Below are 25687 nucleotides of genomic sequence, written 5' to 3'. Positions count from 1 at the left end.
CACTCTCGAAGCGCTTTTTGATCGCGCGTGGACGATGATCTTCGGCTGTCAACTCGTCTGAGAGTTCCGTCGGCTATAGGATCCGTCGGACCCGTCTGAAGAGCAAAGTTAAGCCCGAGATCGAAAAACAAGGTAGGCTTACCTTATAAAGGGCGCTGCATGTGGGTGCGCGGTCTAAATTGGGCATATTGTCACACGCAAGACTTTGGTTCAGTGTATCCGTGACCTTTTCAGCGGGTAATGGATGAGAAATGCGCCTGATCTGTCTTTCATGGAGGCATGGAAGAAAAATGAGAGGCTGTTCGATGAATCGCATCGATCTGGTGCATGCAAGGTAAATCATGTGGCGGTAATTGCGCCTTTATGCTTTTTTAAAATGCAATTTTCGCTCAGACTATTAGTTTCTGAAGTGGTTTCGCTCCAGTTTCCGAGCGAATTCTTGTAGTGTAATGAAAAAGGGAAGAGTTTGATGGGATTGAGCGGGTTTCAGGACCACGGACAGCACCCGATACTGTTAGAGACGCGAGGGAAAGTCTTCCCTGGACTGTGGCTGTGAAATGCACATGCATTTTTAGTTTAATTGCGGTATTTCAAGAGTATGCATGGGGGTGTGATCAGATTCTGTCGGTTTGAAATCAAATTAAGGTGTGAATGCCAATCAGGCATCTGTTAACGCTTGGGTCTACTTGCGTTGTGCATGAAGAGGTTCTGTAATATGTTTAATTAATCGATCTGTCACACTGTGCTTTTCTTTTCCTGTCTCAGACACCTACACTAACACACAAAGAGCGAATGAGGAAAAGAGAGGAAGCCAGGTGAAATGATTCTGAAGGTCATATTTAACAGAAATCGAACATTCTCAGGAACTATGACCCTGAACTAGCACTGCTTTTCTCTGTTGCCATGTGACAGACAGCACTGCTGCTGCTGTGCATCCCAATACTGCTATTCCTCTCATCCAAAAATAGATTGCCTGGCAAGTGGAGAATCACCAGTGGTGCCTGCCGTTATTATGAATCACAATGTGATTTCCAAAAATGAACTGATTAGACTCCATTATTGGCAGACTGGTCTCTCTGTGTCCAGTAATTGGTATGCCACTGTGTGCCACACCTAGTGGATGTCTGATATCCTGTGGACATCTTTGTAATTACTGCCCTTTTAGTGTGTATTTGTGTATTGCTGTGTGTCTTTGTGAGATTGTGAGACTCTAACTTTCCCTTTAATCACTGTGAGAGAACAAAACAACACAAGCAACTAAAGTCAAACTGTTATCTGTGTTATCTGGCTGAAATATATTTTTTTATAATCTTAAAATATCAATACATATTTTTTTTCATAATAACAACATAAAATACAATAAAATAAATTATCAAATCATTTTTAAATTCATTGAATCAAATACTTTAAATTAATAAATAATAAGTTACATATGTGTGTGTGTGTGTGTGTGTGTGTGTGCTATTATTATGTATTCACTCATAGTGTCTGCATCAAAAGGGTTTATAGATCGGGTAGAAATAGCTTCTAATGTAAACAATACTCACTTTTTAGAGGTAAATTATAAGGTTTTTAATTAAAATTCATAAAAGGTTTGAATTAAACCATCCACCCACATTTTCATCTTTGATTCATAAGCATTATTTGAGATCAGCTCAGCTCATTCTATATTATACAGACATTCCTACTTCACACCACTTTATGTACTTTGTTGTACAAAATTTGCTGGCATCTACTTGATTATGACTAAGAGGCTTTGGATAAAATATGCTTTATTCTCATGAAGATCAGTTTGTACCAACATATCAGTCTTTTGATCAAATTTCTAGCATTGCAGGCAAGTTTGCACATATTACAAGTGACAGCCTTGCTTCTGACACCTTGGTTAAATATGGAGCTTGAAAAAAGGTCACCAATGAATGTGTGTTTCCAGCACATTTTCAATGCAGTTGTTGACATGTTTCGAGAACACAATTTCTCTCTCTCTCTCTTTCTGTGTTTCTGTCTACAGTCAGTCAGCTCCCTCAATATGACATGGCCACTCTGTCAGCTCTCTGGGAATTAGAGGTTGGGAGTCTATTACTCTGAATCTGGCAACCCTGAGGCAAAGCAAGCCCTCTCTCATGCCGCTGTTCTGCCTGGTGCCGTCCTGCAATCCTGTTTACGCAATAACCCGTACTCTTGGCTTGCTTGAGTGTGTGTGCTGCTGGTAACTTACAGGATCATGAAGGCTGTGGATTTGTTCTTCGGATGTGGGTCAGTGACAGTGTGTTGATAATGCACAATGACGCAACTTGGATGTTAAAAATAATCACAACAAATCACTCTCCTTGAAACCCAAATTTTGTCTAAACATCCCTTGTCCTTCCGAACAAAGAGTTTCTCTACATATACAGCAGTCTGATGCCATTGCATATCAGCCTTTCTCTCTGTTTGGCTTTATTGTTCATTCTCACCGCTCTCATATTCAGTAACAATCTCTCTAAATTCTTTCATCTCTAACTTTTCCTGAAGTGCAAGGATGTTAATCATGCTGTTCAGATCACACTTGCCATTATCTGATCCTTTGATCATAGTTCTCTGCTAATCTTGCATCGTTTGGATGTTATTTCTGTCCCCTCCCACCAAATAGCAGATGCATGTCAGCTAGAGCGATGCTGATTGCTCATGTTGATTTGTTTCGGTGGATATTTGAAATTGTCTTTATTGTTTTTGTTTATTTTATTTTATTGTTTTTGTTATTTTATTATTATTATTATTATTAGTAGTAGTAGTAGTAGTATTAGTATTAGTATTATTATTAGTATTATTATTAATTGTAGTAGTAGTATTAGTATTAGTATTATTAAGTCATATATGTTATTTTTTCATAATAAAAATGTATATTACTACAATAAACATATATATGGTTTATATTAATATAATGATGCAATTATGTATAGATTTAATTTGCATTTACGCAATTATGCAAGCAACATAAATTAGATGATCTGAAGCTATTTGTCCTACCCAAGCTTATTGGAAATAAGTGGTTCTACTTACATTTTTTGCAAAAAAAAAAAATAAATAAATAAAAAAAAAACACTTACATCACATATACATTTTAATATGATCTGGTTTTCTAATGCAGTAGGTTTCCTCGGTAGCTCACCCGATTTGGGCGTTGCTCTTGTGTAGTGCTCCAGTGTGAATCCCATGAAACTACAGTTCAACAAAAAAACTCAAACACACAGATGGTTTCATCAGCAGATGCATTTTTTTATATTATTTATATTTATATTTTATTTATTTTACTTTTGCATTAATTAACACTGCTGGGTATGTAATAAATGCACAACAATATGTGCCTGTACCAGCATGAGGAAAACATGCCATTTCAATGTATTGAGCATGCATTTTAGCAGCACTAAGTGGACTTGAAACTGTCATGAAACATGCAGTAAGGCATGTAATAATGGTGGTGCATAACTGCACCACAGGTACATGTTTCATGTTTCAAATGAGTTGGATTCATCACATACAGTAGCCACCAATAGTCATATTATTAGTTAAGGGATGTGGACTGATTAAATTCTGTCTAAAAATGTGTTTTCAGTTGCTTCTTGAAAACTATGATGGTCTCAACAGTCTCAAGCCCATTTCACCAGACAGGAGCAGAGAAAGTAAAGGTTCTGGAAAATGAACTTGTGCTTCATTTTGAATAAGAAATGAGGTGCAGGTGCTGCTCATTAAGTGGCAATAATGTAGCTAGAGAGGAAGCTTTTATTTTATTTTAACCATTTAATTTTATTACTTTTTGTCTAACCTTTTCTTTTCTTTTTTGGAGCAAGACATGACATGAGGCAGTAAATGCTCTTCCCAGAGCATGCATGGAAATATGCATCTGAGCATTCGAAAGCTGTTACTCTGTTACTGATGCTGCAGAAAAAAATGCAACTGGTACATTTCATTTTTTAGCACTGAAGTAATGGTAGTGTTTTTTTTTTTTTTTGCATCCCTGCTATCACATAAAATGTTTATGGACATATAGTAAAACATGCAACTAGCAGTCCATTGATCCATTCATTAACATCTTGTTCTTATTCCACAATATAGCCCTCGTCTTCCTTTACTGTGCCTGGGGGAGGCTTCCCTCCTGTCCGCCCTCTCTTTCTTCTGCTGATCATTTTTACATGCTTCTGCCGTGTAAACAGTGCTTTCTTACTCAGCACTCTGGAAGAGGCTCTGGGAATGGTGAGCACTAATAGCTAATGCCTGTGGGTGGAACACTTACTGTGTGTAATGCCAGGGCATTGTGAGGCATGGGAGAGGGAAGGAAAAGTGGTTGTCTTTGAATGTCTACTCTGCTAAACAACAACCAATTATCTCAATCACTGTAGTGTGAACAGTACACAGGGTTGGGTGTTGACAAGGAGGTAAAAATAATCCCATCTCAAGCTTGTAACTATTGAGTGTGTGTGCAAACAGGTTTATGTTGGAAACCTCTGCTTTTATGTGCATTTGACAAAGTGTTTAAACTGTAAAGGAGATGAGAACAGTGAGGAAAACATAAGGCAAAGCCATGCAAGATTTGCCCACGCTCTAACAAGATATTCTCGTTTAGCTCATATATTAAAACATAATGACTTTTTTGAAGTTAATGTTCTGAAATCTTTATACAGAGGAGAAGCATGCAACAATGCATGAATATCTTTATGAGCATTATTGCATGACTGGACATGATTGGTTCTTCCACAGAAACATTTACTTACCACCACAGTTTGCTCCATATGTATTTAATAATGGAGATACTTTTACATAACATTTGTATTATTCATAAATCACATTGAGTCATTACACAAAGCAACCCATTTGTGGGGTGAAAGTAGTAAACAAGAAAATGAAAGGTCAAAGTTCCCATGCAATGCACAACAAAAGTAACACATGCCTAATTGAATATACCTGTTCTCACCGCCGGATAACTCATATTACCCTGTGCATCAGTGAATCGGTTGTATTTCGTCATGTTCAGTGCATATGTACATGATTTCTGCACCTCCTGTTGATGTGCATCATGCTTGAAAGCTAATGGTGATGTACTTGGCCTGATTGTTGGCGACAGAGATATGTGCATTAATGCATCGTGATACAGTAAGTGCGTTTGTGTGATAGACAGCTCTATTTGCAGAGATGTGAATCAATCTTCCCATAGTCCATCAACACAGTGTTTGCTATAAACTGCTTCAGAAGATGCCAAATGAGCATTATAGTGTGGGTTTAAAGACAATTAGGATCTGGTTGCATGTTGATAGATACAGTGTACAATACAGATTGTATAAAATTTGAATTAACTCAAAGTAAACCTTGCTTCTGTTTCTGAATAACAGCATTAACTTTATCTGACTGTCCAATGTGTTGATTAATTATTCATAATCGTTTTCACTTGGTCATAAAAAGATCTTAAATCTGCCGCTCATTTATTACTGTTTATTACGGCCTCAGATTCCGACAAACACGGCATGCCGTAACAGCCTCTTCCTGCAGGAAGGTTTGCCCAAAATAGCCGGTCAATCATCTTCTCAGCATTTGATTATCTCACTTCCTGTGTCAGTGCGGGAACACGTCCCGTGGCTAATGGATTTTAACTGCTATCTTTCTTTGGCCTTCTTTAACTGTGACCCAAACACAGCATGAGAGCTGCCGTCGGCCGCTTGCACTCGTCATTCTCTGCTTTTAGCATTTCTTTCTCCTCCATAGAGCATACGGCAGTCGTCTGTCTGATGTGACTCATATTTACAAATTCATAATCATTCAGCAGGGGAGGCTGTCAGGAAATGAGCAGAAAGCATGGGCTTTATATGACTGATGATGCCAGATACAATGAAACGGCTTGTACTTGTAATTAATGTTGATGCGGTGACTATGACAACAGCTGCGGTCATGATGATGATATTTCGATTATCTGCAGACTACCGTAGTGCTATAATGAGTCAGAAAATGTAGAGTTGGGTTGGGAAAAGACAATTACCCAATGTATACTCCATATTGCCACAGAATGAATCATTATTTTGAAGTTACTAATTAGTCTTAAAGGAATACTACATCCAAAAATGATTGTCTCATCCTTTACTCACCCTCAAGGTCTTCAAAATCCTGAGTTCCATCATCTGTTGAACATAGAAGATATTTTGAAGAATGTTGGTCCCCAAAGACTTCCATAATATTGCAAAAATACTATAGACCAGAAACTGTTTGGTTCCCAACATTCTTAAAAACATTGTTTTGCAGAAGAAAGAAACTCATACAACTTGAGGGAGTCGTCTAAATTTGGTTGAATGATCTATTCAAGGGAAAACAAATGTGAAATTGGCTTTATGTGTCAAACATGAAGTCGGTTTATAAAATAAAGAGAGAACCTGCAAAGTACGGCAAGTATTGAAAAACAGATTTGCATGCTGTTACGCTGGATGATTTGTCTGGCTGCTTTGAGTCATTGATTATTAAAGCCATTAGGCAACACAGATGGTTGTTAGGTGTGGAGATCATTTGTATGTGGACATGTGCAGTTAAGTATTAATGTTAAAATATTAATTAAAAATGCACCGATGAGGGCTTTAATTTACAGATTTCGTTCTCACTAATTGTGGACTGAAAGACATTGTTTCGGCCCATTACAAGCAGCTAATAGCGTGTTGCTCATGGCTTCATTGCTCTTCAAGACTGTCAAGGTGAAAGAGAGTTAATTGTCCTACTTAACCTGGCCGTGTTTGATCCACGTCCTGCACAGAGGACAACAACGTTCCCAAAATTCACTTGTAGAGTCACTGGTTTAAAGCTTTCTATGAACATCTCCCAATGCTTCATGCTGCAATCATTGAAATAGGCACAGCATTGTGAATGACATGCAATAGGTTTAGACAATGTCTGTGTAAAAGGGATAGTTCACCTAAAAATGAAAGTTTTCTGTAAATTGTCTCACCCTTGGGCCACCCAAAATATAGATGACTTGTTTTCTTCAGTAGAACAGCAAAGACGATTTTTAGCTGAGACTCCTTGGTGATTCAGACAGAGATGTATAAAGTACTAGAGACCCATACTTGAGTAAAAGTACAAGTGCTCTATCAAAAAAGTGACTTGAGTAGAAGTAGAAGTGCTCTTTAAGCACCACACTTAAGTAGAAGTACTAAATTATTCAAAAATTTTTATACTTAAGTATTGCAAGTAGTCTCTTTTAAAATTTACTACTCAAGTACTGAAAGTAAAAGTAGAAGTATTGTGTTATGTAGCTATTAAAGAAAGTAGTCAAAAGTTTGAACATATTGTTTTTACTATTTCAAATGATTAACCTAAAGGACAATCACAATTCCTTTAACTGTAACTTCTTGTAAACAAAAAACGTTACTAGGGTTAGTTAGCCCAATTTGCAAAATGATGTCATTAATAACTTACCCTCATGTTGTTTCAAACCCGTAAGACATCAGAGGGTGATTTAGAATTTTTTGAAGCATCGAAAATACATTTTGGTCCAAAAATAGCAAAAACTAGACTTTATTCAGCATTGTCTTCTCTTCTGTGTCTGTTGTAAGACTAGTTAAAAACAAAGCAGTTTGTGATATCCGGTTTGCGAACGAATCATTCGATGAAACCGGATCTTTTTGAAACAGTCCACCAAATCGAACTGAATCGTTTTAAACAGTTCGCGTCTCCAATACGCATTAATCCACAGATGAATTAAGCTGTTAACTTGTTTAATGTGTCTGACACTCCCTCTGAGTTAAAACAAACCAATATCCCGGAATAATTCATTGACTCAAACAGTACACTGACTGAACTGATGTGAAGAGAGAACTGAAGATGAACACCGAGCCGAGCCAGATAATGACTCGTTCACGAGTCAAGAACCGTTTCTGTCAGACGCGTCCGATTCGTGAACCGAGGAGTTGATGATACTGCGCATGTGTGATTCAGCGTTAATGTTTGCTCAATGATGTGCCAGCTTCATCAAACCTGCCATCTACAGTTCTGGCAGTGGTTTGTAATGGAATGATTCGTAACATTATTATAATTGTAACGAGTAACGATGCAGCACATAAAAAAATATCGGAGTAAAAGTATTAAACTCAGCGAAAATATGTACCGAAGTAAAAGTGGAAGTAGGAGAAAAAAATAATACTCTAGTAAAGTACAGATACCGCCTTTTAGTACTTAAGTACTAAGTAACTTGAGTAGTGAAGTAGTTCTACTTCGTTAATATACATCTCTGGATTCAGATAATGCAAGTCAATGGCTCCAGTCAGTTTGAGAGTCAAAAAAGCACATGCAGGGAACACAGAATGAATCCCTGTGGCTCCTGAAGATATATTCAGGCCTTGTGAAGTGAAACAATCACTCCGTGCAAGAAACTGAACATTATTTTACAACATTATTACTTTGTTCCAGGAAACTGAGCATTATGATCATGATTCTGGATTACGTGTTTTCATTTCAAAATGCTCTCCATCCACTAAAGCTTTTCTAAGACATTTACAATATATATTGGTCCACTCTGAAACATCAGAAAATGCTACAGTTGTCTTACTGTGCATGCATAAATGGCAATAAAAGCTCACTGAGATAATACAGATAGACCAGATATAATATTATTCTCACACTCTTCTTCTGGCACAACCATTTTATTAGCAAAACAGCTATTAGATGTATAAAATGAAACTTTAACCATGTTTTGCTGCAGTTTCTGCAAAATATTTTTTTTATTGTTTTGTTTTGTTTTTTGAGAAAGTGGGGCAGTAAAAAAAAAAAATCTAATTTCCTATTGAATAAAGTTTATTTATTTATTTATTTATTTATTTATTTATTTATTTATTTATTTATTTATTTATTATATCATGAACTCATTTAATTTTGGTACATTTAACACAGTAACGCAGTAGGCAGTTTATTGGTATTTACGTCTGGAGAGCAAAAGCACTTGGTCTTGGTGTGAAAGGAAGGTCAAAACATAGAGAAATGTGTTTTCAAATGCATCTGGATGAGTTGCACATGTTTAGTAGATTGCTATTACTATTATTTGAAAAAACTAAAATAAATAAATAAATAAATAAATATATATATATATATATATATATATATATATATATATATATATATATATATATACTATTTCTAGTTAGGGTTAGGGTTATGTGCAAATGAATATCGTATTCATAAAGACATTACAGAGATTGCATCGAATCTTGGTTATTAAAGGAGAGTTAATGCAATTGCTTATGGTGGTGCTCATCCATGACTGCCTTGGTTTTCTGAGCTATTGCATTAGCAGAATTCAGTTTCCCATCTGGGCAGTTTAAATGTTACACACGGCTTCACTTTCAAGCTATCATTGTCATTATTTATGATTCAGCCTTGGTATTTTATCTTTTCACATTAGATTATCCACATTCAGAGACGAAGGAACTCTTTTATCGCTAATCTAATGTCCTGATATGACTGCAGTCTTTACAAAAGAAAGATTTCCCACAATATTTCATAAGTCATACGAGTCCGCGAGTGCTGAAGTCTCTTGTAAGTGGATTGGTCTTGGCAAATGTTTAGCGTCTGCCGTGGACTTCTCTGTTACAGACCTGATGAACTCTGGCAACGGAGTAAATCAGTCAAAATCCTGACAGACGCTGCTGTAGGGAATACAACTAATTCTGTTTAGATGTTAGTATCAAGGTCGACTCAACCAAGTCTCTTTCAGTTTAGTAAGACGAGCTGTGTTTTACCACATAAACACAGACGCAGGAGAGAGCGATTATTTATTTTGATATAGTTTTTAACTCCCCCACCTGCTGATTGTGTTAATCTCTGTTATTAGTTCATCTTTATTATTTGTTTTTATTTCATTCTATTTATCCAGTGTAATTTAAACAAACAAACAAATAAACAAATAAACACTGTTTTAGAAGGAAAGTTTATTAATTTTCCTAGATTATATATGAATATTCATTAATATTATTTTCAATATTAAATTAATATAATTTCAGTATTACATTGATACATTTTAAATATTATATATTGAGATTTATATATGCTGCACAGTTATGTTCAATTAGCATTTTATTTTTTTAAGAAAATGTTCATGTAAAAATAAAAAAATATATCATTTTATTATAAATTAATAATAGTTGCACTATTAATTTAGTATTATATATATATATATATATATATATATATATATATATATATATATATATATATATATATATATATATATATATATATATATGAATGATACAAGTTTCTATATTTTCTAAAAACATAAAAATATCAATATATTAATCAGCAGATATATCAGTAATAATAATAATAATAATAATAATAATAATATAAACAAACTTGTCCCTTTTAGACTTGACCTATATTCATTTACTGCTTGTTCTCTTTTTCTTTTATTTTTTTTTTTTGTCTTTTTATTTATAATACAATTAACAAAAGCAAAGCTTATTTGGATAAAAGCATCTGCTAAATGACTACATGTAAATGTCAAAAATAGATTACAATTATTGACAGAGTTGTCTTTTTTTACTCTGACAGAATGTCAACTCAAAAGTCAAACTGATTCAGATGCTTGACTGTGACACTCTGGCATGAGAAAATACTGAAAAAGAGCAGTTCCTTCCAAATAGGTCTGCTATGGATTACTTTACTTATGCTGAGCCACCAGGATCCCTGCCCTAAAGGTTCCCTCAAATCTAGAAAAAGACACTCATATGCTATTTAGCTAGTGACAGGAAAGAAACAGCATAACAACACGGTAAAAGTAGTCCATGCAACTTGTGCACTCTATTATCAGACTTCAGAAGCCATGCGGTTTGATAGAAGCAGTGAAGGGGAAGTCTATGACTTTAAATATCTCTTATGAAGAAAAGAAGTCTGCTTAATTGTACTGAATGTACCTTTGTTGTGTACTTGTAATAATAATAATAATAATAAAGTAGATTTTTAAAAAGTGCACTCTGTAAATAATGTTAAATGAAATGATTTTAATCGTTTTGTGTCATGTTTTACAGAAGTAGACTTATTTTAATGTTTGACTAACAGACACAAACACATGCAGAGTACTTGCCTCATCATTTTACTGTATTGTGTTGTTGCATAGTGCATTTAAAATAAATATATTTAAAATTTACTAAATTGCAACTATACGGCACACAAGGTCCAATAGAAATTACATATATTTTAGTTGATAATAAATATTTGTCAGAACATTGAGCAGTAACTTTAACCAAATTTCAAAGACGATATGAGCAGTTATTCAATACAGAATATAGGACATCTGTAAAGATGCGCTGAAGTCTGAAAAAAGTCAAACTAATTGCATTTAATATAAATATAAACTATAATACATTTTTAGTTGACTATAAATGGCATGCATTCATGTGTCTGAAAACATTACATTCGGTTCTCATGTATATACATATATTGTTACTGTAATAAGTACTTCTTTTGCTAAAGCATGCTTTTTTCATAAGGAATAGCGCATACGGTAATTTATGTGAACTTTGGTTGCAATGAACAAAACTTCTGCTTTTGTGTCCCAGAACTGGAACGACATGAGTATATTTTCATTTTCCCAGGTGAAGTGTTGCTTTAATCGTACAATCACTGATCTCCACGCGTCTCACACGAGTCTGGAGCAGGAACTTTCACTTCTTTGAACTTCACTGTCTCGTCTTCATCCTTATTAAAGCACACGCAGTTCATTTACTCAGTATCCCTAACACGTAAAATCACTTTTAATCAAACCAAGTCATTACAGAGTTATTAAACTTTGAAAGCACCCAGTAGTAAATCATTACTGCTTTCATTATCTTTTATATCAATTTGGGCATTCTGCAAATATCTGTGAATAATTTTAATACCGCTCAGAATGACTGTCCTGAGTGACATTCTCAAATAATTAACTGTGTCTTTTAACGACCTCTTTAGTCTGATCTTAGTCTGGCTCTGTAACGACAGATAAAAGAGGAGGAAGCAATTGCAGGCGATCAGATGTAGTTTATTGAAAAAGAGAGTCCAGGATGTTGGCAATGGCAAGGAAGGTCTACGGTGGCGTGAGATGAGCTGGGTGGTGAAGTCGGCGGTGCAGGTGAAGGTGGTCAATGGTTGAAACCAGGAACAGACCGGAACACTGACACGAGGACGACAACACTTAATCCACTCCAGCACACGAACACGGAAGACGGTAATCCAACTAGGACACGAAGACATGAGAGAGGATCTGACAACAGAGAGAGAGCGAGGTGAGTATAAGTAGCTGAGTTGTGATGAAGATCAGCTGGAGCGAGACAATCAACACCCAGGTGATGACAATCAACTAAACGAGCACGTGGAGACAACGTAAGTACAAAAACAATCACAAACATGACACGGAGGAAACACTGGATTTCCTACCGTGACAGTACCCTCTCCCCTAGGACGTCACCTGACGTTCCCAGCCTGCTTTACCTGTAGATTGTAATCATCTATAAGGTGGTGATCCAATATGTCCCGAGCAGGAACCCAGCTTCTCTCCTCCGGACCGTAACCTTCCCAATCCACCAAGTACTGAAAACCGCGTCCCCTCCGTCTAGAGTCCAGAATACGATTAACCGAATAGGTGGTCTCCCCATTAACGAGACGAGGCGGGGGGGGAACCGGAGCAGGCGGATTAAGACGGGAAGAAATCACCGATTTAATTTTGGACACGTGGAACACGGGATGAATCCTCCTGTACGCCGGAGGAAGGCTAAGACGCACGGTTACCGGATTAATAATCTTGGTAATAGAAAACGGGCCAATAAATTTGGGAGCAAGTTTGTTAGAAACGGAACGCATAGGAATATTCTGGGTAGAAAGCCACACTCTTTGACCGACGACGTAACGGGGAGGCTTCGACCGGTGGCGATCGGCCTTAGCCTTGGTGCGCGACCTAGCCTGGAGCAGAGCTCTGCGAGCTCTGGTCCAGGTGCGGTGACACCTCTGGACTAGTGCGTGTGCGGAGGGGACCGAAACCTCGGATTCCGTACTGACAAAATTAGGTGGTTGGTACCCTAAACTACACTTAAATGGAGACATGCCCGTAGATGACACTGGCAAAGAATTGTGTGCGTACTCCACAACTGAGAGTTGCTGACACCAGGACGAAGGATTATTGGAAACCAAACATCGCAAAACCCTCTCGACATCCTGATTGGCTCGTTCGGTTTGACCATTGCTCTGGGGATGGAACCCGGAAGAAAGACTAACAGTCGCTCCTAACAATTTACAAAATTCTCGCCAAAATTTGGACACAAATTGGGGACCCCTGTCAGAAACCACGTCTGTCGGGAGGCCATGTATGCGGAAGACGTGGTCAATGACAGCTACCGCTGTTTCCTTGGCTGAAGGTAATTTGGGCAAGGGAATAAAATGAGTCGCCTTCGAGAACCGGTCCACTACGGTTAAAATCACCGTATTGCCTCTAGAGGGCGGGAGGGCGGTGATAAAATCTAGCGAAATGTGGGACCAGGGTCTTGAAGGGACAGACAGCGGTAAGAGTAACCCATCTGGAGGTCGATTGGAAGTCTTACCAATAGCGCAAACTGAACAAGCCAAGACGAAATCGTGGACGTCACGAGCCATACCAGGCCACCAAAATCGTTGCTTGACTAGAAATCTAGTTCTACTAAGCCCTGGGTGACAAGCAACACTGGAACAATGACCCCACTGGAGAACGTCTGACCGTAACCCCTCCGGCACAAACAATCGGTTCGGTGGGCAACGAGCCGGGGGCGTTACCCCTTCTAAGGCGGTCAACACCTTCGATTCGACCTCCCATCTGAGCGCGGAGATAATGATGGTCCCCGGTAAAATGGGCTCGGGAAGTAGCAGTACGATCGGAACGCTCAAAAAGACGGGATAAAGCATCGGGTTTGATGTTTTTGGAACCCGGCCGGTAAGAAAGTGTAAAATCGAAACGACCGAAAAACAATGCCCACCGAGCCTGCCTGGAGTTAAGTCTTTTGGCGGTTCTAATGTATTCGAGATTCTTATGGTCCGTCCATACAATGAAAGGTACACCCGACCCCTCAAGCCAGTGACGCCATTCTTCCAGTGCAAGTTTGACTGCCAACAACTCTCGATTGCCAATGTCATAATTAACTTCTGCAGGAGATAAACGGTGAGAATAATACGCGCACGGATGCACCTTTCCGTCTGAGGATGCGCGTTGGGATAACACTGCTCCTACCCCCACCTCTGACGCGTCGACCTCCACTATGAATTGACGTGAGCGATCAGGGGTGACGAGAATGGGAGCTGAAACAAAGCAGCTTTTCAGTTTGGCAAACGCAGTCTCAGCTGCGTCTGACCACCTGAACGTCAAACTAGGGGAGGTCAAGGCGGTCAGAGGAGCGGCTAGTTGGCTGAAATTGCGAATGAAACGCCGGTAAAAATTGGCGAACCCCAGAAATCTCTGCAGGGCCTTGCGAGACTCTGGGGATGGCCAATTTACCACAGCCTTAACCTTCTCAGGATCCATGCGAACACCCTCAGTCGAAATGATGTGTCCTAGAAAAGAAACAGACTGTGCATGAAAAACGCATTTCTCCGCCTTGACAAACAATCCATTCTCTAGCAACCGCAGAAGCACTCGTCGTACGTGTTGCACGTGTTCCTGGAGAGACGAAGAAAAAATCAATATGTCATCCAGGTAGACATATATGAACAGATCGACCATGTCTCGCAACACGTCATTAACGAGTGCTTGAAAGACTGCCGGCGAGTTGGTTAGCCCGAACGGCATAACGCAGTACTCAAAATGGCCTCTAGGGGTGTTAAAGGCAGTCTTCCACTCATCCCCCTCCCTGATGCGGACCAAATGATAAGCATTACGTAAGTCCAATTTAGTGAAAACGGACGCTCCCTGCAACCTCTCAAAAGCTGAAGACATAAGCGGTAAAGGATAGGTATTCTTTACCGTTATGTTGTTCAGCCCTCGGTAGTCAATGCAAGGTCGCAAGGATCCGTCCTTCTCTCCCACAAAAAAGAACCCCGCCCCCGCTGGAGAAGAAGAAGGGCGGATAAACCCCGTTGCTAGAGAACTGGATATATATTTCTCCATGGCCGCCGTCTCTGGAATAGACAAAGAATATAACTTGCCCTTAGGCGGAGAAGTACCTGGCAATAACTCTATCGCACAGTCATAGGGACGATGAGGAGGAAGAGAATCAGCACGAGACTTACTGAACACCTCCTTCAGGTCGTGGTACTCCGCGGGCACGCTAGCCAAATCCACTGCTTCCCCCTGAAACACAGACTCAGAAACATTAACACCAGCAGACAAAAGACAAGACAAATGACATTCCTCGCTCCAGCTAACCACAGATCCAAGGCGCCAATTGATCCTGGGGTTGTGTTTCTGAAGCCAGGTGTGACCGAGAACGATGGGGGATTGAGGTGAGTCCGTGATGTAAAATGATATCTCCTCAGTATGGTTGCCAGATGTGGTGAGGGAAACAGGTAAGGTGGTCTGAGTGATGACTGGTAGTCTGTGTCCGTTGAGAGCAAAGGGTGCAATGGGGTGTTTGAGGGAGGTGAGAGGAATGTTAAGCTTACAAGCGAACTTGAAGTCCATGAAATTACCCTCTGCCCCAGAATCCAACAAGGCGTGATGCTCGAGTGCGTGGGTGGACCACCGTAGACTCACCGGAAGGAGTGTCGATGTAGATGAGGTCTTCCTGGCAGAGATCCCACCCGATAGTAGCCTCCGTTTTACTATCGGGCTTGGTCTTTTACCGGACAACGCTGGATGTGATGTTCTTGACTGCCGCAGTATAAACATAGTCCCAGGGATCTCCGCCTGATCCTCTCCTCCCGGGAGAGCCGAGCTCGCCCCACCTGCATGGGTTCATGATCTCCCGGTGGGCTGACCGCAACATCTGAGCGCTGATACTGAGCCTCCGGTCTGTTCGCGAGAACTGTTCTCCCCCTCCGTCTGGTGGCTTGATCGAGTCGATTGTCAACTCTGATGGTGAGGTCAATCAGACTATTGAGAGAAGTGGGGAGCTCGACGGCGCGGATCTCCTGTTGGATGCGGTCAGCCAACCCATGCAGGAAGTGATCCCACTGCGCCTCTTCGTTCCACTTACACTCCGCCGCCAGGGTGCGGAACTCAATCGAGTAATCGGAGACGGACCTTTCCCCTTGACGTAGGTCCGTGAGAAGGCGAGCCGCTTCCCTCCCGGCGACGGAGAGGTCGAAGACCCGTCTCATCTCTTCCGAAAGGGCGTGGAACGAGGCACAGCAGTTGTCTTGGTTTTCCCACACCGCCGTCCCCCAGAGGGCAGCCCTTCCCGTAAGTAGCGATAAGACGAATGCCACCTTCATTTCCTCGGTGTAGAACGTGCGGGGCTGCATGGCGAAGTGCAGAGAACAATGAGACAGAAATGATCGACAGAACTCTGGCTCACCCGCATATTTCTCCGGGATGGGGAGGCGTGGTTCGGGCTGGGAAATCCCCCCGGAGACGATCGGCGGTGTGGGTGGCGTGGGAGGCGCAGCGGGTGACGGTTGTTGTTGGTGTTGCGTCTGGAGAGCGAGCTCGGACACCTTCATCACCATTGCTTGGAAGGCTCGACCCATCTCATCTATCGCCTTGTCTTGGCGATCCATACGACCCACAGCTCGTTGCAGAAATTCTTCCAGATGAGATGGGGAGCGGTCGCCTGCTGCTTCCATGATGGTCAGATCCTTCTGTAACGACAGATAAAAGAGGAGGAAGCAATTGCAGGCGATCAGATGTAGTTTATTGAAAAAGAGAGTCCAGGATGTTGGCAATGGCAAGGAAGGTCTACGGTGGCGTGAGATGAGCTGGGTGGTGAAGTCGGCGGTGCAGGTGAAGGTGGTCAATGGTTGAAACCAGGAACAGACCGGAACACTGACACGAGGACGACAACACTTAATCCACTCCAGCACACGAACACGGAAGACGGTAATCCAACTAGGACACGAAGACATGAGAGAGGATCTGACAACAGAGAGAGAGCGAGGTGAGTATAAGTAGCTGAGGTGTGATGAAGATCAGCTGGAGCGAGACAATCAACACCCAGGTGATGACAATCAACTAAACGAGCACGTGGAGACAACGTAAGTACAAAAACAATCACAAAACATGACACGGAGGAAACACTGGATTTCCTACCGTGACAGGCTCTCAGTGACGCTCACACTGTGTGACTGCAGGGTCAGAAATACAAAGAGTATTAATATGTGTATGAATACTCAAAACAAATGAACATTTACTGTATGAATTAAAGGTGGTGGCCTAATTTAAGCATTGTCTATACTGTTTTGTATAACGGTCTTGTAACCTAAATGTCACATCATCTGAAGTTTATATAAGATAATAACAATATTCGATATTGAATATCAAAGTATTTTCTTATCAACTGAAACTATTGTGTTTGAGATTATTCAGTTACAATGGCTCTATATATAAAATAATAATAATATTTCTTATTACTGTGTGTGTGTGTGTGTGTACTGTGTGTTTTATCCTCTGTAATCTGGCACTGAATATATATCTTATTAAAGGGCTGCTCATGAATTGTTGATTCAGGATGCAGTGTGGCATGCTGGGTAATGATGCTAGGCAGGGGGCTAGTGTGGCACAGCAAAACCGCCTTTAACTGCTAATTGCTACGACTGATCAAAGCATTGATCCGTTATTGCTTATATTTTCTGAGTCCTCCAGACTCAAGGCTCTTACAGTTGCCTTTCTCCAGCGCTTCTTCAGATCATAACATTAGCAAACTGAGCTCCCATGTAAGGCCCTCAGTGCATATTACATCTAATTGGTGCTTGACACAGAGGTACACACACACACACACACACACACACACACACACACACACACACACACACACACACAGTCTGTGCTACCTGTCCAGAAATAGCAGGACTAATCATCAGCAAGCTCTTGGCCTGGTGAAATGTTTGATTTGAGTGTGAGCGTCTGGTGTTTGGAGGAGACGCACGAAGACGGAGGTCTGATCGATCAGCAGCGCAGCAGCAGACTGTGGAAGTGAGATTGTGATTAGATTGCTGTCAGACCGCCTCATGTTCACACACACACACACACACACACACACACACACACACACGCACACCCACACCCACACACACACACACACACACACACACACACACACACACACACACGTGACAGGTGCAGCTCTGGCCTGCTGATCTACACAATATTCAGCACATTACAGTACTTCAGTACTCAGTATTGATTTTGTTATTTAATATAATTTGAGTAAATATATATATATGTGTGGTCAAATGATTTAAATAGCCAATAAACAAATATTACAAAATACTATTAAAATGCTGAATAGTTAATGTAGTAGTAATAATAATAATAATAATAATAATAATAATAATAATAATTATTATTATTATTATTATTATTATTATTATTATTATAATTATTAGTATTGTTTACATTTAACTTTAAATTTGTTTCCCATTTACAATGATATTAATATTACTGTAATATTACTCAAAGCTCAAATTATTCAATTCAGTTGCTCCTTTTTTAAAATCTAATTATAAAATGACATCTTATTTGAGTAAAATTTGTGGTTGAGATAGTCATTTACACAATGGAGTAACTAATAAAATATTTATACCTTAAGTAATTAAGATATTACTAATAAGCTTGGTAAATATATATATATAATTTGAATCTTCTGTTAACAAAAATATATTGTATCATATTGCATTTAATGAGTTATTGGATACCACGTGATATTGTGCTGCCCAAGTATACACACATTTTTCCAAGTAGTTTTGATTTTTATTGAAGTATTTTAGAACATTTGCAAAATCAAAATTATTATACAGTGTTGGAAAAGAATGTTCAATTCTCAATTTGACCTCCTTACACTGATGCTTACTGTTTCCCAATGTTTAAGCACTGAGTACCTGTTAATCAAGAATATAATCTTGATTTTCAACAGTTGTTTGTGTTTGACCCTGTTTTTTGCTCACAGCAAAACCACTGCAATTTCTTCCAATTAAAACCTTAAAAGCGGTGAGTTTGAACAAGCTCTCGCGGGATCCTGCTGTTCCTGGACAGAAAGATCAACATTGTAAAGTGCTAATCTCTAAGTGTTTATCTGCATTCAGGCCAGCGTGCTCTGTTTGCAGGTTCACATGAATGAAGATCCCGTTCTGGCAAAGATTCACTGATGAAATACCCATTGCAGATTTGCAAATATGATTTCAAGGCAAAACTGCGTTTTAAAAATCGATTTTATTTCATTGTAAATAAATAATCTCCCACCCTTGGCATCCAGAATTGATTCTAGGAAGCATGTATAAATATAACCAGAAATAAAACTTTATGGTTATTGTGTTTTTATAGGCTAAAGCAATGCAGCGCTTTTAAAGGAAACAATAGGCCATTAACAAAAGAGTCTACAGCTTGCCGTTCGCTCCACATCTACAGAAAGAAGCTGTTTTCAAACGCCTTGACAATTCAGGGTTCGATCTACACCTTTCGCAGACACCTAAACCCCATCACACGTCCCTCTGGCCGAGGCTCAGCTGAGCATTTCTCACACCTTGGAAATCAATTTCACCACACGCGGCAATGAAAAACAATTCAAGCCTTCATTGCCACAGTTGTGTTTTGTGCTTCGCCTCCCCTGAGTCTGTGAGCTGAGCTCTGAAAGCCTGAAATCAGTCTGACAGAAGTGATGTAATGCTTTCAGCAGGGTCAATATTTGTTAGGCCTGACTAAAATGTTTACATCTGTATGTTACTGCAGCATCTTCTTCATCTTTTTTTTTTTTTTCTAAACTAATGATTTAAAAGCATAAGAGTAGTGTGCTATACATTACATGGTACTTGATTCTTATTGGTCAACAACTGTGTGCTTTTAGCACCTTTATTGTGTGTGGTAACCATTTTATAAAAGCAATAAGGTGCTCAAGTCTACAGGCCTCGTTTATAAAGTGTGCATTTCCTTTGACGTGAAAAGGTGCTTAGCAGATGTACGTACTGTTTCCTGTTCTTGCAGCTCGCTGTTCTAAATGAAAGGATTTAGAAGAAGAATGGTGATCTTTTATATGTTAATTACATTAATTAGGAGTCGTTTACTTGCACGCAAGTTCAAGATAATTAGCAATGCATAGATTTCACATCTAAAAAAAGATATGAGTATGTGCGTTTTCTGTGCGTATGTTCATTTTATGAATCACGTATATCACGTTCAATCAAATTTAGTATGATTTCTGCACATCGTTTTATAAATGTCTTATTGCTTACCTTAACAAAAATTGTTGAAAATGTTTTGTTTGATCTCACATAACCTAAAAGAATGGCATGCAGTAACACGGTTTGTCCAGTGGGGCGCTGTAGCGCAAAACTGTAATCATAAAACAGAGAGTTCCGGTCCTTGATTCTGATTGGTTGAGCCAAGTTCAAAGCTGTTGTAAATGACCTTACAAACACACACCTTTGTTTACATTTGTGTGTTGCTCGACAACCACTTTGTTGGAACCACAGCCGTTTCTGAAGAACTACATTGTTTGGCTGAAGAATACTGTTTTTATTAATATCATTACACTTTATTTGCTCTGCTTTATTTTGTGAAACCTTACTACGTATATGGAATAACTGTTTTATATATTCTGCTTTACATCATGCCTAACAACGATGGAAGCAAAGATGTTTTTCTTTTTTAACAGTAATCACGTCAAATTCAGTTTCTTGCACAAAGACTTGGAATATAGCACCACGGCGGGCTTTTGTGATGCTTCACAATCTTTTTTCGGAGCCTAAAAGCTTGATTATCTATTCATTGAAATTGCATGTCAAAACTTGTAAAAATCCTTCAGAGCTTTTCCTCTGCTCTTGCATGACAGAAAGACAGTAATTTGGGTTTAAAGCAGAAAATAATTTGATGTGCTCCACAAAAGTTAAATAAATTCCATTGCAAATTATTATTTTTGGCTCCACTTATAAATTCAAGCTAGTTTTCATTTTTACATAACACAGTGATATTTTACGACATCAGACTTCTGCTTTACATATTATAATCATTATTATGTTTAGTATTATTGGACATATACAGTTAACTGAAATACATAACGAAGACGTCCTGTGGTTTTGAAAGACGTCTCATGTCTGCTTCGTGGCTTTTGTCTGAGAGCTTGAGCTTTGTTTCTGTCAGATCTTAAATGAGCCGTTGACTGTGATTATTGAGTGACTTCATGATATTGCAGCCTGACAGACATTTCCAGTCTTTTTTCTTAAACTTGTTTTGTTTCACAGAGCTAACTCAGATGTGTCAGAATGCAGCATCCTTCACCATGTCTGCCTGCACACACACACACACACACACACACACACACGCTGGAAGGATTTGAAATAGTCAGTGTTGAAATATAGGACATGTTCACACTGAAATTCACACTTGCATGCCTTCCCAAAGCGAAAAAAAAAGAACTATAATGCAGGGTACTAATATAGTTCAATAAAACCAATTTTATATGCATATACATTTATATATATGAGTGTGTGTGTGTGTGTGTGTGTGTGCTAAAATATCATTATACCTCATTTATCACGTCTTCTCCAGGTACAATGAATATTTTTACCCTTCACTTCTGGGTAATCGTCGAGCGCTGGAGCGTGCTTGATTAGGATTAGCATTAATATTTGGGAATAAGCTCTGGACTGGATTCAGGAGAGATTTGGACGGATGGCTCTGGCTGGATGTTGCCTGTGGTAATACGAAATAATCTTGTTACACTTCCTCATCTTCCTTTCAGAAATTTCACGCACTCGTTTTTCTCCCGCTCATCTCCGAGCCTGAGCTTTGAGTAAATGGCTCGTATTAGACGTTCAGCTTCAGCCAATCGAAACGCCTCCTTTATACCAATCAGATAGAGCTCAGTCTCTGCAGAGACCGTGGAGGGTCATCAATTCGGATGGATTTTCTGCCTGGCGCTTGTCTGGAGAGAAAAGGACAGGTTTGGAGAGAAATTTAGCTGTGCATCGGTGCGATTCTCCATTAATGCATTTTCTGTGTCGCTGCTGTTCTGTTGGAGGCAGAGATTGTGTTGATTGGGGAAAAAGGGACACGTGTTATTCTGAGCGGCATGCATTTGCTCGTGCACACATGCCTTGGGCGAACACACTCCGAGCGTGATTTCTGAAGGCTAAGTTTGCAGATTTAACTGTGAGTGTCTTGAGACGTGCTCAGTCAGGGTCACTCAAAGTTGTGATGCTGTGTGATTCCTGACACAAACTCTTCTGTTCTCTGTTTTTGAACTTACTGGAAGCGAGAGGAACACGTGTAGCCCATGGATCGATACTGAAGGTAACAGTAAAATCAGGTTTCCGGCACTCGACCGATCACTGCAGAGTATTATCATTATCTGCTGACCTTGGAGAGCAGACATTTGAGACTTCCTGAAACTGTGGTTTTTGGTGTGTTTTCAGGACAAAGCATCATGAAAATGAAAATCAGTTTGTTTCTGCTGGAGTTGTGGCCTAACAGTCATGGTGCTCACGTGATCAATGAGAGTTTGAATCCAGCTTGCAACATTATATCCGATGCCAATCATCCCTCCTCTTCTCATAACTTCCTTGCCTTCCTCCACTATTCCTAATACAATTATTTCTTTCTTTCTTTCTTTCTTTCTTTCTTTCTTTCTTTCTTTCTTTCTTTCTTTCTTTCTTTCTTTCTTTCAACACCCTGTAGAAATATAGCTAATCTAACTTGAAAACTGAAATTGTCAATTATGCTAGATATCAAATATTAATCTATATTTAGTCAAAAAATATAATAATAATAATATTAATAATTACATTTATTATGATTTTTTTAATTGCTCTGCATAATAAAATAATAATATCAAGCACAACTAATTTCAAGATATAAAATTATAAATCAATTCATGATACCAACAAATTCAAAATTAAGTTTAGATTTGTGACTTTATTGGTGTTAAAAAAATATTTCAATAATCAAACACGTTAATAATAATTATTATTATTATATGTCATTGTATTGCTTTTTAATAATAATAATAATAATAATAATAATAATAATAATAATAATAATAATAATAATAATAATAATAATAATAATAATAATAAATTATTAATGACAAATCAAATATTGGTAATATTCTTGTTTTCATTGTCACTCTGTAGTTCATTAGTTAAACCTGCCGGCCTTAATCAGTGCAAAACTGAAAGTCAGCGTCGGCTCTTTCTGTAACTGACATCACAAAATGATTTCATTAAAACTCTATTAGCCCATCAGTATAGAAACCACACAAAGGTAAGACCGGAGTACATATGCCTCCGCATGCACATTATGTTTCACTTTAGCATTAAATGTTTTCCACTGACAGATCAATTAATCATATCAGTTCATGCATCCTCCCGTCTGTTCTCAAGATACGAATGTAAAGAGGTTTGTCTTTAACTGGGGCATCCCTTCTACCTGTCGTCCCCAGATAGCGGCCGGAAATAGTAATGAGGAGCACACAGGAGATGACCGGGACCCGTCACAAGAGTCATACACATGTGTCCTCCAAAGCAAGCCACTGTAGTTTCATTGTTTAATGATCAGTATCTATCTCTAATCTCACTGCGTATTGATGAATATTTGACATGCCTTTGTACTATTGGCTTATATAATGAATAATGCAGGTCGATATTTTGTGTGTATATATACTGTCTATATATATATTAGCTTTCTGTAGAAACACAACTGTGTGCAGATTGGTTTATGCCTCCCTTATACGATCTACATAGCAGTCTACAGAAGTAGATATATTGGGTCCGGAGGGACTGAGGACCACCGTTGTGCCCGCGTTGTTTCCTTATCGCCGCCACTTTGAAGGAATCAATAATTTATTTTGGCAATTTGCATTTAAATTCAACGGAAATTGTGATCCCGAGACAAAAGAAGCATAGCCAGCACAAACTTTTCAAAGGAAGGTTGCTTCTTTAACTTTTGGTATGGGAAATACAGACTCAAAAAACACAAGAAAAGAGAGAGAATATGAAGATCAATGAGAATGGAAACATCAAACATCGGTGCGCTGGATGGTTGGGCGGTTAGAGCACGGATGAAAGCAGGAGCGACTGGAGGAGAGTGATGGTCCAAACAATACAATAGCAGAAGCATAGACAGTATGTTCTCTTAACACGTTTATTTCATGTTATACAGCTGTTAGGTCAGACTGCTTCAAGAGTGCTGACCGCTCTACTGTGAGTGTGATATTGAGTAAACACCAAGAAGCTATGACCTACGATTAACTTCACACTGTGACTTGCAAGATAATGGTCAAGCATGATAATATAATCACAAATTTATATATATATATATATATATAAAATGCACATTTATGCAAAGAAAAAAAAAAAAAAAAAAAAAAAATAATATATATATATATATATATATATATATATATATATATATATATTATTATTTTTTTTTCTTTGCATAAATGTGCATTTTGTTTAGTTGCAGCTAACAGCACAAATGGTCGCTTGAAAAAAAAAAAAAGACAAAATTAAGTGAGTTTTGGCTTGAAACAATATTGATTTATGTTTGAAATAAAATTATTTTGCTTGTTTTAAGCAAAAAACTAACTTAACCTGTTAACTGTCACCCGTCCACTCTGTGGGACGCCTACATTTACTTCACTATATTACAATTAAATCTAATCTAATCTTGACAAACTATATATCGTTGGAAAGGTCTAAGACTCCCAAATATATATTTTACCAGTGTTTTTTGCTAAAAATTATGTAGGAAAAGTAATCGATTAATTCATGACAAGAGTGCACTCTCAAAAATCTAAATTATAACAGGAATTTTGAACTTAGTTTAAAAAAGAAGATTTATTTGTTGCCTTTTTCTGTATCACATTTTAGAAATCATCAGAAGTTATATATACACTGAAAACTTAAAATCTCAAAATTCATCCTTTAAAACCCATTTTAAAATCAGACATTGCATTTCCATGTAAATGGTACATCAAAACCATGTTACAAAATATTTTCATTCATGAATTATAAAAATTTAAGTTTGGATCGTGCACTACAAAGACAATTTTCAAAAATATGAGTGACAGTTAAGGGGTTAATTTTGAATTTATTAATTAATTAATTTATTTATTTATTTATTTATTTTTCTGAAAACAAGACAATCATATTAAATTCCTTCTTGATTTAAGAATTGTTATATATATATATATATATATATATATATATATATATATATATATATATATATAGGCTGGAAACAAGACAAAAAATGTAATTAAGAAAAGCATTATCTTTCTTTTTCTTTTTTTTTTTTTTCCAGTCAAAATAAACTTGAAATGGTCTAAAAGTGTGATGACACAGTTTTAAGTGAGCATTCAGTGTGATGAAATGAAAAATACTGTACATCTTTGTGTCTGTGGAAGTGTTTACAGAGCTTTTATGAAAATGACCTGAAATAAGTTGACTATTAAAAAGAACAGCTGAACATAGGTTAACATATAAAATATACAATAAGATGTAATTTAATGTGTAAACTAACATGAACAAACAATTAACATTTATTACAGTCTTTATTAATCTTTCATTGTAAGTTCATTTTAGTTCACAACATAAACTAATGTTA

At 38.2% G+C, this 25687-nt stretch overlaps 1 protein-coding gene across 2 annotated transcripts in view; it reads left to right on the top strand.

Annotated features, from left to right (window-relative positions):
* Positions 1-38: 38 nt before the first annotated feature.
* Positions 39-25687, top strand: part of LOC113118714 (leucine-rich repeat and fibronectin type III domain-containing protein 1-like protein) — a 157694-nt gene continuing 132045 nt past the window's right edge. For both annotated transcript variants that reach the window (XM_026288109.1, XM_026288107.1), the window contains exon 1: positions 39-132. The gene's annotated coding sequence lies outside the window, so the exon portion shown is untranslated. The remainder of the gene's footprint in view (positions 133-25687) is intronic.

This window comes from Carassius auratus, chromosome 18 (assembly GCF_003368295.1).
Source record: "Carassius auratus strain Wakin chromosome 18, ASM336829v1, whole genome shotgun sequence".
Lineage (NCBI taxonomy): Eukaryota > Metazoa > Chordata > Actinopteri > Cypriniformes > Cyprinidae > Carassius > Carassius auratus.
Note: the sequence above shows the minus strand (reverse complement) of the source record. Positions and strands in the feature narration are given on the sequence as shown.